Here is a 9,233-nt window from a genome sequence, read left to right as displayed (position 1 = left end):
AAGCCCCGCCCCCTCTTTAACAGGAAGTGCCCTTCACCAAACAGGAAGTGCCTCTATAACTCATGAACCGTTTGTCGTACAGACTCGCGGCTGGTGTCATACCTTTTCTTTTTTTCTCAATTTTTTTTTCTCAAATTTTTTTTTTCTCAAATTTTTTTTTCTCAAATTTTTTTTTCTCAAATTTTTTTTTCTCAAATTTTTTTTTCTCAAAAATTTTTTTTCTCAATTTTTTTTTTCTCCAAATTTTTTTTTTCTCAAAAATTTTTTTCTCAAAAAAATTTTTTCCTCACTTTTTTTTCTCAAAATTTTTTTTTTCTCAAATTTTTTTTTCTCAAATTTTTTTTCTCAAATTTTTTTTTTCTCAAATTTTTTTTTTCTCACATTTTTTTTTCTCAATTTTTTTTTCTCATTTTTTTTTCAAAATTTCTTTTTCTCAAAAAAGTTTTTTTCTCAAATTTTTTTTCTCAAATTTTTTTTTTCTCACAAAACAATTTTTTCTCAAAAAACTGTCGTTAAAGTGCGACCCGTCATAACGGCCAAAAATGCTCCAAAACGCCACTAATTAGTCGAAATGGCTGACTTCCTGTTTGGTTTCTGATTGGCTGCTGGCCTTGTGACGTGGGTAGAGCTGCGAGGGCCCGGTCATCGCTGCTTGCAGCTTTAATTCATTAATCGTCCATGACCTTAATTGGGGCCTATTTCGCCAAACAGTAAGTGCCCCTCACCAAACAGGAAGTGACCCTTGATCTCGTGAACCGTTTGTCATACAGACACGCGGGTTGCGTCAAATGAAATAACGCTAATGCTAACACCAACCGCTACACAAGGTTGCACAGACTTAGCGAGCTGCAGGCACACTTAAAATTTCTTAGAAATTTTCTCTTCTAGTTATTATTATTATTAAGTATGGCGGATTACAATAAGTGTTTTGCTATTGCATAGCAGGCACACTTAATGATTGAAAATAGACCTCAAAATTGTACTTAAGTACAATGCTTGAGTAAATGAACTTAGTTACTTTGCACCACTGAGGTTCACAGGTCGAGGCCCAAAAGAGGCCCACACTAGTGAATAGAGCAGATCTACAAGCTTGCAATGCGTCACAAGCAGAATACATCTTTCATAGGTCTGGTGTTTCTGAGATGAGAATCACTTCCAAGCTTCAGTTCTGAAGAGCTTTCACTTCCAAGCTTCAGTTCTGAAGAGCTTTCATTATCTATCTGTCACAGTTAGAATCACTTCCAAGCTTCAGTTCTGAAGAGCTTTCATTATATATTTGTCACAATTTACTCCTCTTCCTCCTCCAGCCGCTGGACCTCCTCCTCCATCTGCTCCTGGACCATCTGGTGTGTCTGCAGCGCCTCGACCTCCTCAACCTTCTCCTCCAGCTCCTCCTCCAGCTCCTGGAACTTCTGGTGTGGCTCCTCGTCCTCGTCTACCTCCAGCTGCTCAATCTTCTCCTCCTCCAGCTGCTCTGGCTCCTCGACCTCGAGATGCTCCTCGTGTTGTGGGACCAATGACGCGCCGAACCGCGCTTAGGCTGCGAAGGAGTCCCACACCACGAGGTAAATGAATAGTTAGTTAGTGTGGTTGTTGTAGTCCGGTTTGTTTTATGCTTCTGTATAAACCTTTAGCCAATCAGGAAGCAGCATTCTGGGTGACGTCACCATTATAGAGTAAGTCCACTGAGTTCAGTTTGGTCACAACGTACACGTTAAATACGTTGTGACCAAACTAGGAGGGCAACTTCCAAAATTGTGGGTATGAGGAAGAGGCGAGATGGGGGATGAAGGCCGTCTTGTGATTGGTGAAGTTTCACTAGCTAAATGTGGCATAAAAAATTACATGCCTATCGAATTTCTTAATTACAATGAAATTAAGTTGATGTGTATGTGTTTTTTTAAGGGAAACTGTTATAACATCTCCCGTGACGCTGCTCTCAAAAATCCACTGCACGTAAACAATAATGGAGTCCCAAATCACTTTTCTGTGGATCTGATTGTTAGCCTTCTGGTTGGTCCCTGACTGACCAACCAGAAGGCTCTATCTGCCTTGTCCCGCCCTGGTTCCGCCTTCTTATGTTGAATTTGCTGAAACATCATTTTTGGAGAGCTAAAAACATTTAAAAACATTCTGAGTCACTATACTGCCACTGAGCAGTTCCATTTTACTGAAACCAAGTTTGAAATTAGAATTGAACACACAGAATAACAATACGAAGCAACCAAATTACAATGGTAGTGGATGGAGTTTCCCACCAAATGGCCCACCAAGACATAGCAACCAATGGGTGTGAAGAGGGGTGGGACAACGGGTGGGACTTGACAAAGGGTGAATGCACATTTGTTCCTTGCATAAGGCTGCCGCCAGCTTGGTTAAAGTACAAATATAATACATCCAATGGAAAAGAAATTAATAGAAATAAGAAATAATGAATAGATCAATTTCTATAACATCGCAAAGGTAAGCCCCAATAAATAAATAATAAATCTGGCAGTAGAACTGTTAGCCCCATGGGCCACTCCCACTGATACACCCCCTGTCAGTGGGAAGATGATATGAACAGTTACTGAGCTGTTATTTGGCCAGCCTTTCCACAACATTTTTGCAAATCTGTGAATTAATATCGAAGAGACACAGATTTTATTTTTTGCTATTTTATCATGAACATTAGTGAGGACCAATTATATTCAAGATAAGGTTGAAAAGTGGTGAAGACCTCCTTTAAGACATATAACAATGGTTCTCAAAACTTTACATTTTCAAGCTCCTGTTAACTCTGACAGTGACACTGTCCATTTGTCCACTGAGTTACAGACTCGTAAGGGTCAATTTAGACCCCCTAAAGGAACCCAGAGAGTCCCTGGAATCTACTATGAGCACCACTGACATAGAAGATGATGATTTAAAGGCGATAGAGACATCTGTTTGTTAATGAATCCTAACTTCATTCCAGGAGCAGTCACCAACCTGAACGTCGCCCCCTTCGGAAGCACCTTCACCAGCCTGAGAGTGTGTTGGGACCCGGCAAGGGGCGACGTTCAGAGGTACAGGATCGAGGCTGAGCCCAAAGCTGGAGGTAAGGAGGAGAAAAGGTTTACCCCCTTAACGGCAGTAGGAGTTGTTTTATTTAGCCTTTCAGCTATTGCGTAATTACATCAACATGTAAAAGTTGTTTCGACCGCCCCCTCGATCACTTCCTCCTGCCACCGGACCGTGTTTTTGCTTGACATTGATATTCAGGTAACCTTGTCATACCATAATGTGGTTCCCCCATTCAGACACTAACCCTATAACAAACCCTAACCTCTATGGAAGTGTCGCCACTCAGACATTTAGAAGTCAATGTCTGAATGGCAGCATGTCTGAATGGAGAGCGGCCCCCGCCCCCCCTATAGGATAGCCTGTGAATTGACACCACTGGAACACATTCTCATTTTGTGGCAAAACATGTTTTATTTGACAACAATGTTCAACATGATGACCCCTGGATAAAAAGCTTTTCATCAGGGTGAAAAGGTTGTTGAGGTGGAATCATGGTTGATGTTTGCCTAGTTTGAAGTTTGCCTGGATCCTGTGTTTTGCTTGTGCACACACACCGTTATGGCCCGGCTTTAAGAGCACAGCAAATAGGGAAATGGGTGCGGGGGTAAACACTAAAATGTAAGATTTTATTCCCTTGAAACCAAAAGCATCAGTGTCATTCTTAGATGTCAGCTACTGTATTATCGCAACATAAGTTTTTCATAAAACTATTAGGGTTTAGAACAGTGGTTCTCAAAAATAGCAGCATGCTTGTAAAATAGCAGATCTACAAGCTCACAGCACGCTTGTAAAATAGCAGATCTACAAGCTCACAGCACGCTTGTATGCGTACATCTGTTATTTTTGAACATGTTTGCGAAATGTTTGAGAGCCATTGATTTAGAAGGCATTCTAGAATCAGCCTCAGGTCAACAAGAGAAACATCTCAAACAAAAGTTGGTAAGGGAAACTAAACTGCAGAAGAAACCAAATCATTGAAGCAAACAAAAACCAAACAAAAAGCTCTGTGTCCATGCTGTGTGGCCCAGGTGTCAAATGAGTATCTTGGTGAAGTGTGGCTCTTTTATAGTGTTTGGAGGCCCCGCCCTGGCCAGCTGCCTTCAATCCCTGATTGCCTCCACTCTCCAACCAGGACCCAGCACACTAAAGACAGGATCTGATTAAAGGCACGCACACGCACACACACACGCACACGCACGCACACGCACACGCACACACACCAGATATGTCTTTCCTCAACAGATAACAAATGTGTAGATTGGTGAAGTTTAGGTGCTGTCATTCTAGAACTATGTACATACGAGCCAACCGGTTGAATAAATTGCAGATTGAGGCTTTATCCTTTGCTTTCATGAAATATACAAAACCATTGTATGGAAGATGCATACTGTATTTTTTTTTCTTTTGTTTTTTAGATTTTTACAGCACATTTTGTTTTACTTTGTCTTTTGAATGAAATTCCATTTTGTTTTAGTCATATTTTAGTCATCTGAAATGTTGTAGTTTCAGTCTAGTTTTAATTGACTAAATATCATAAGCCTTTAGCAGTGCTTAATTTGTGCCGGAACGTGCCGGAACATGTTCCGGTACCTCGCTTTTTACGGACCGGCACCTATTTCATTAGATCCGCCACCTATTTGATTTGGAATCAAGGATCCGGGACCTTCCCTGTCAATGAAAATCTATGATTAAACAGTTTTTTAATCTCTGTTCTCTTCTCTCTGCTCTATTTTGTTCTGATGTGACCCTTGTTTTCTTATCTTTTAATATTTGTATGCGTTTTAACCAGTAAAACAAAAGAGGTTTGATGACAGGTGTCGATCACGTGATGATGCAACTATTTGTTTTGGTCCGCTGTGGTCGCATGCTGCACATGGAGTTTACTACCCCGGCAACAAGTTCTATTTTATTCTGATGTGACCCTTGTTTTCTTATCTTTTAATATTTGTATGCGTTTTAACCAGTAAAACAAAAGAGGTTTGATGACAGGCGTCGATCACGTGATGATGCAACTATTTGTTTTGGTCCGCTGTGGTTGCATGCTGCACATGGAGTTTACTACCCCGGCAACAAGTTAACAACACACGCAAGCTAGCGTTAGCCGGCTGCTAAAGTGTCAAAGAGAGAAACAAAACATTTTTCAAAAGGACATAGAAACGCTCAAAGCCACAGGAGTAAAGTAAGAAGAAGCAGGGATAAGCAGGCTGTGGGCTCTATGTTGTTTGGGCGGTTTTCAACTGAAAGGTAAGCACACGTTGTTTGCAAGTATCTTGTGCAGTGTTATTGATTTAGAGCAGGGCTGGGCCACTCACAGGGGCCAGGGCCGCAAGCTAAAAATGACGGTCCCATTTTGGACGTTTACAATGATTTTTGTAACACACTTCATGACAAGTCTAATAATTAAGGAAACGCACAGAAAACAGCCACATTTCCATCTATTTAAGCCAGGCCAAACCTCATTGAACCAAAAGATTGTCATGAATGGAATGATGAAACGATCAAATTTTATCAACTTAGGCTTTATTCACAAAATGTGAAGTGAAAATTAACAGATCTGGTTCAGTCTTTTTGTAACCACCCCTTGGAAATAAATAACACTGAGAAGGACCAGACTAATATCCACAGTTCTGTTGTCTGGGTATGCAAGGCTAGTGAACTTTGGTAATAAAGCTCCTTTGAATTGAATTGAACAGATAGTATCAGTCACAGTGCAACAATTCAAATCAATCACTCAAATGATATCCTAGATATGAAATTAAGTATTCTTCATTGAAACAAATAAAATAAAATACAAATCGACAATAAGTCTCTTGGGGGTTTTGGAGAGAAAATGACATCATCTGACTTCAGCTGTAGCCATGGCCTGACAGGCTGTTATTGATCTAGACCTGTAAATAGACTTTTATACTTATTATAACCCAGCATCCCTATTCTTGGGGGACATTAACCAAAAATAGGCGATCTACAAGCTCACCACAAGATGCGTTGAGCTTGTAGATCGGCTATTTTTGGTGAAGAGAGTTGTTGTATGGAAAAATAACTCAAGTACAGTTCAACTCAGCCTCACTTGCACTGTACTTGTAAAACAGTTTGATGCTTTGAGCTTTGTAAAATACAACAGCTTGTTGGAGGAGATTGGTGGTACAATAAGCATAGTTCCCTGGCTGCTATGATCTGTTGGAATGTGGTGCTGACTTTATTTTGCAATGACGGCGGAGCCGCGGACGCAGAGACAGACCTGAAAACAGCCGTGACCTTGAGTGATATAAACCAATTTGCATTTGCTTGGGGCTATTATAACTGTTACTCTGTGTTACTCTGAACTAAAAAGAAGAAGAAAAAGCATGACACCATCAACCCTAACATTCTGTGATGATCTGAAATGTTATTTTAAAACAAATGCAAATTACATCTTTCACCCGATAATAAAGTGTTGGCATTGACAGCTCTGACATCTCAAAATGGTTTTCACCTCCACAAAGTAGAACTAAGATAATAAGCAGCGAGGTGTATGAAAAATTCTCAAAGCAAAATAGTGTGAACACTAAAGCAGCACAGTTTGAAGACAATAACATTGGCCCTTTGGTCACATGTAAACATACAGATCCTTTTTCATATATTTTCCATCAGGGGTCCTCAATAGGCGGACCGCGGTCCATGTCCAGACCGCGAGGCACCACCGACTGGACCCAGGAAGAATTATAGTAAAAAAAAAAAAAAAAAAAAAGTGGAAAAATATCTCCACATTTAGTTTTTTGTTTCCACTTCTGTGTCTTCATTCCCTTTCATTACATGTGCTGACTGTGTGTGTGTGTGTGAGAGAGAGAGAGAGAGAGAGAGAGACAATGACGCGCTGATTGGCTGATGCCAGGCAACAGAGTATTATGGTCTGTCATCTCTATGACAACGATGCGCAGATAGTGCCACAGACCGCGGATGTTTTTGGAGCAGCAGCAGTAGCTTCAGCCTCCAATGCAACGAGTTATAAATCAGTGGGGTTTCATTCACGCACAACATCATCAACGTGAATATGTTTGCAGGATTCTAATCTTATCTCCAAAGTTTGTCGCGACGTGCCACGGGCCGATGGCCTGTGACGGCTGCCTCTCTCTTTCTGCATGGATATTTAGCGAGCCGCACGCAGCTCGGTACAAAAGTGAGTGCGGGCTATACCTTTCCTTCGTGCGGTACAAGAGTGAGCCACAAGCCGCTTCAGTCTCTGACGCACGACACCTTGTTTTCATATCGATATTCACGTTGCGACACAAGCATAAATTATTCGAAGATTATCCCAGTTTGTTAAAAGAAACCAGAGCACTAGCGCTAAATATCTCTGCTCCACTTTGAACATTCTGTTCTCCCTGCTTTAATGGGTTGTTTCTCTTCAATCAAGTAAGGCCCCCAAATGATTTTGGAGTCCCCAGCCCAGATGACAGTGAAGTCATAATCTAAGGACCCTTTTAATAAAGAAAGAAACCGAAAAAGACCATTGCTGCATCAACAAACTAAATAAAAAAATAAATAAAAAACATTAGCCAATGTAAAAAAAAAATAAGAAAGGTATCCCTAATTATGTAAGATGAGGGATGAGGGCAAGTGGCCATGACATGAGGGCAAGTAGAACATGACCTGTACTTTCCAGACGGACAAGTGCCTCTGAGACCATAGTGTCAACCCCTGGTTGGTACTTTTTTGTATCTTAGCCTACTATTTAAGATTGACCGACATAATAAAAATAAGCCTATATATATATATATATATATATATATATATATATATATATATATATATATATAATTGTTTTATTTTTCCCCCGGACCCGGACCTGTTTCAAAAGAATATTTGAGGACCTTCAAGATTTGTATTTGAGGACCCCTGTTTTACATTCATTGTGCATGCAGTGACATACTAAAAAGCTTGTTTTGTTGAACATTTGATTTTTATGGCATTCAGCTCATGGAATTAAAAACAAATAGAATATTCCACATGGCCACTCAAAAGAAGGATTTTAATACAGAAACTTCTGAAAGGTTATGTAAATGTATGCACTTAGTACTTGGTCTGGAATACTATCGAACAAATGTCTTCGTTGATGGGGCGTGGCATGAAGGTGGTCCTCCTTTGGTACTGCTGAGGTGTTATGGAAGCTTATCTGTGTGGTTGGGTCTGGTGTCTCTCATCTTCCCCACAACACAGATTATCTGTGGGGTGCAGGTCAGGACAATTAGCTGGTCAGTTAAGCACAGTAATACCATGGTTAGTACACCAGTTACTAGTAGTGTTGGCTCTGTGGGCAGGTGTCAAGTGATTCTGGCTAAAGGAAATCATCATCTCCATAAAGCTTGTCAACCTACGGAAGCACAAAGTGACAGTCCTAACAACAAAGTGAGTAAAAGAGACCATCTTGTCACCACATCATTGCTCAATTTTGATATTGTATGCATATCCATGAATACAATGCTTATATTTTTCATCAGACAGCATTTGTATTTTGCAGGGTTTGCAGAGAGGTTCCCAAAGCATGCCTCTCAATTTTAATCCTCATCTCCGTAGGATTATTGTTCCCCGCTATGCATGACTCATCATGTGTATTTTCAGATACTAGTGTGTGCTAGTATAGCCTTTTCCACAAATTGTGCAAGTAAAGGGTTTTTCCTTTGACTACAGCCTTTGTCACAAACTGTACAACTATAAGTGTATTCCCCTGTATGAGTCATCATGTGTGATTTTAGATTACCTGTGTCAATAAAACCTTTGTTACAAACTGTACAAGTAAAGGGCTTTTCACTTGTGTGAGTGAGCAAGCATGTGCTATACACTTAAATGGTATTCCCCTGTATGGATCATTCATTGTATGAATCTTCAGATTGTCCTCACGATTGAACATCTTTCAACAGTCTTTACAATTAAATTGTTCTTTCCCTGTGTAACACTTCATTTGTTTTTGGTGATCCCAGGCCCTGTGTCAGCGTATTACTCAAAGGCAAAGTGTCCTTCCATAGTTTGGGCCGGGTGTGATTCCAGTGTGTTTGAAGCTGTCTGGTTTTCTTTGGTCTCCATCACTGTCTTCAGTGTCTGATGTATACCAACCAACTAGTGATTCACACTGTTCTGTTCTGAATAGTGTGAATCACTAGTTGGTTGGTATACATCAGTTTGTGTTTTCATGTGTTCCGCTGAGGTGATGG

This window comes from Nannobrachium achirus, assembly GCF_963921795.1.
Source record: "Nannobrachium achirus genome assembly, chromosome: 1".
In the NCBI taxonomy this organism is placed as follows: Eukaryota; Metazoa; Chordata; class Actinopteri; order Myctophiformes; family Myctophidae; genus Nannobrachium; species Nannobrachium achirus.
Note: the sequence above shows the minus strand (reverse complement) of the source record.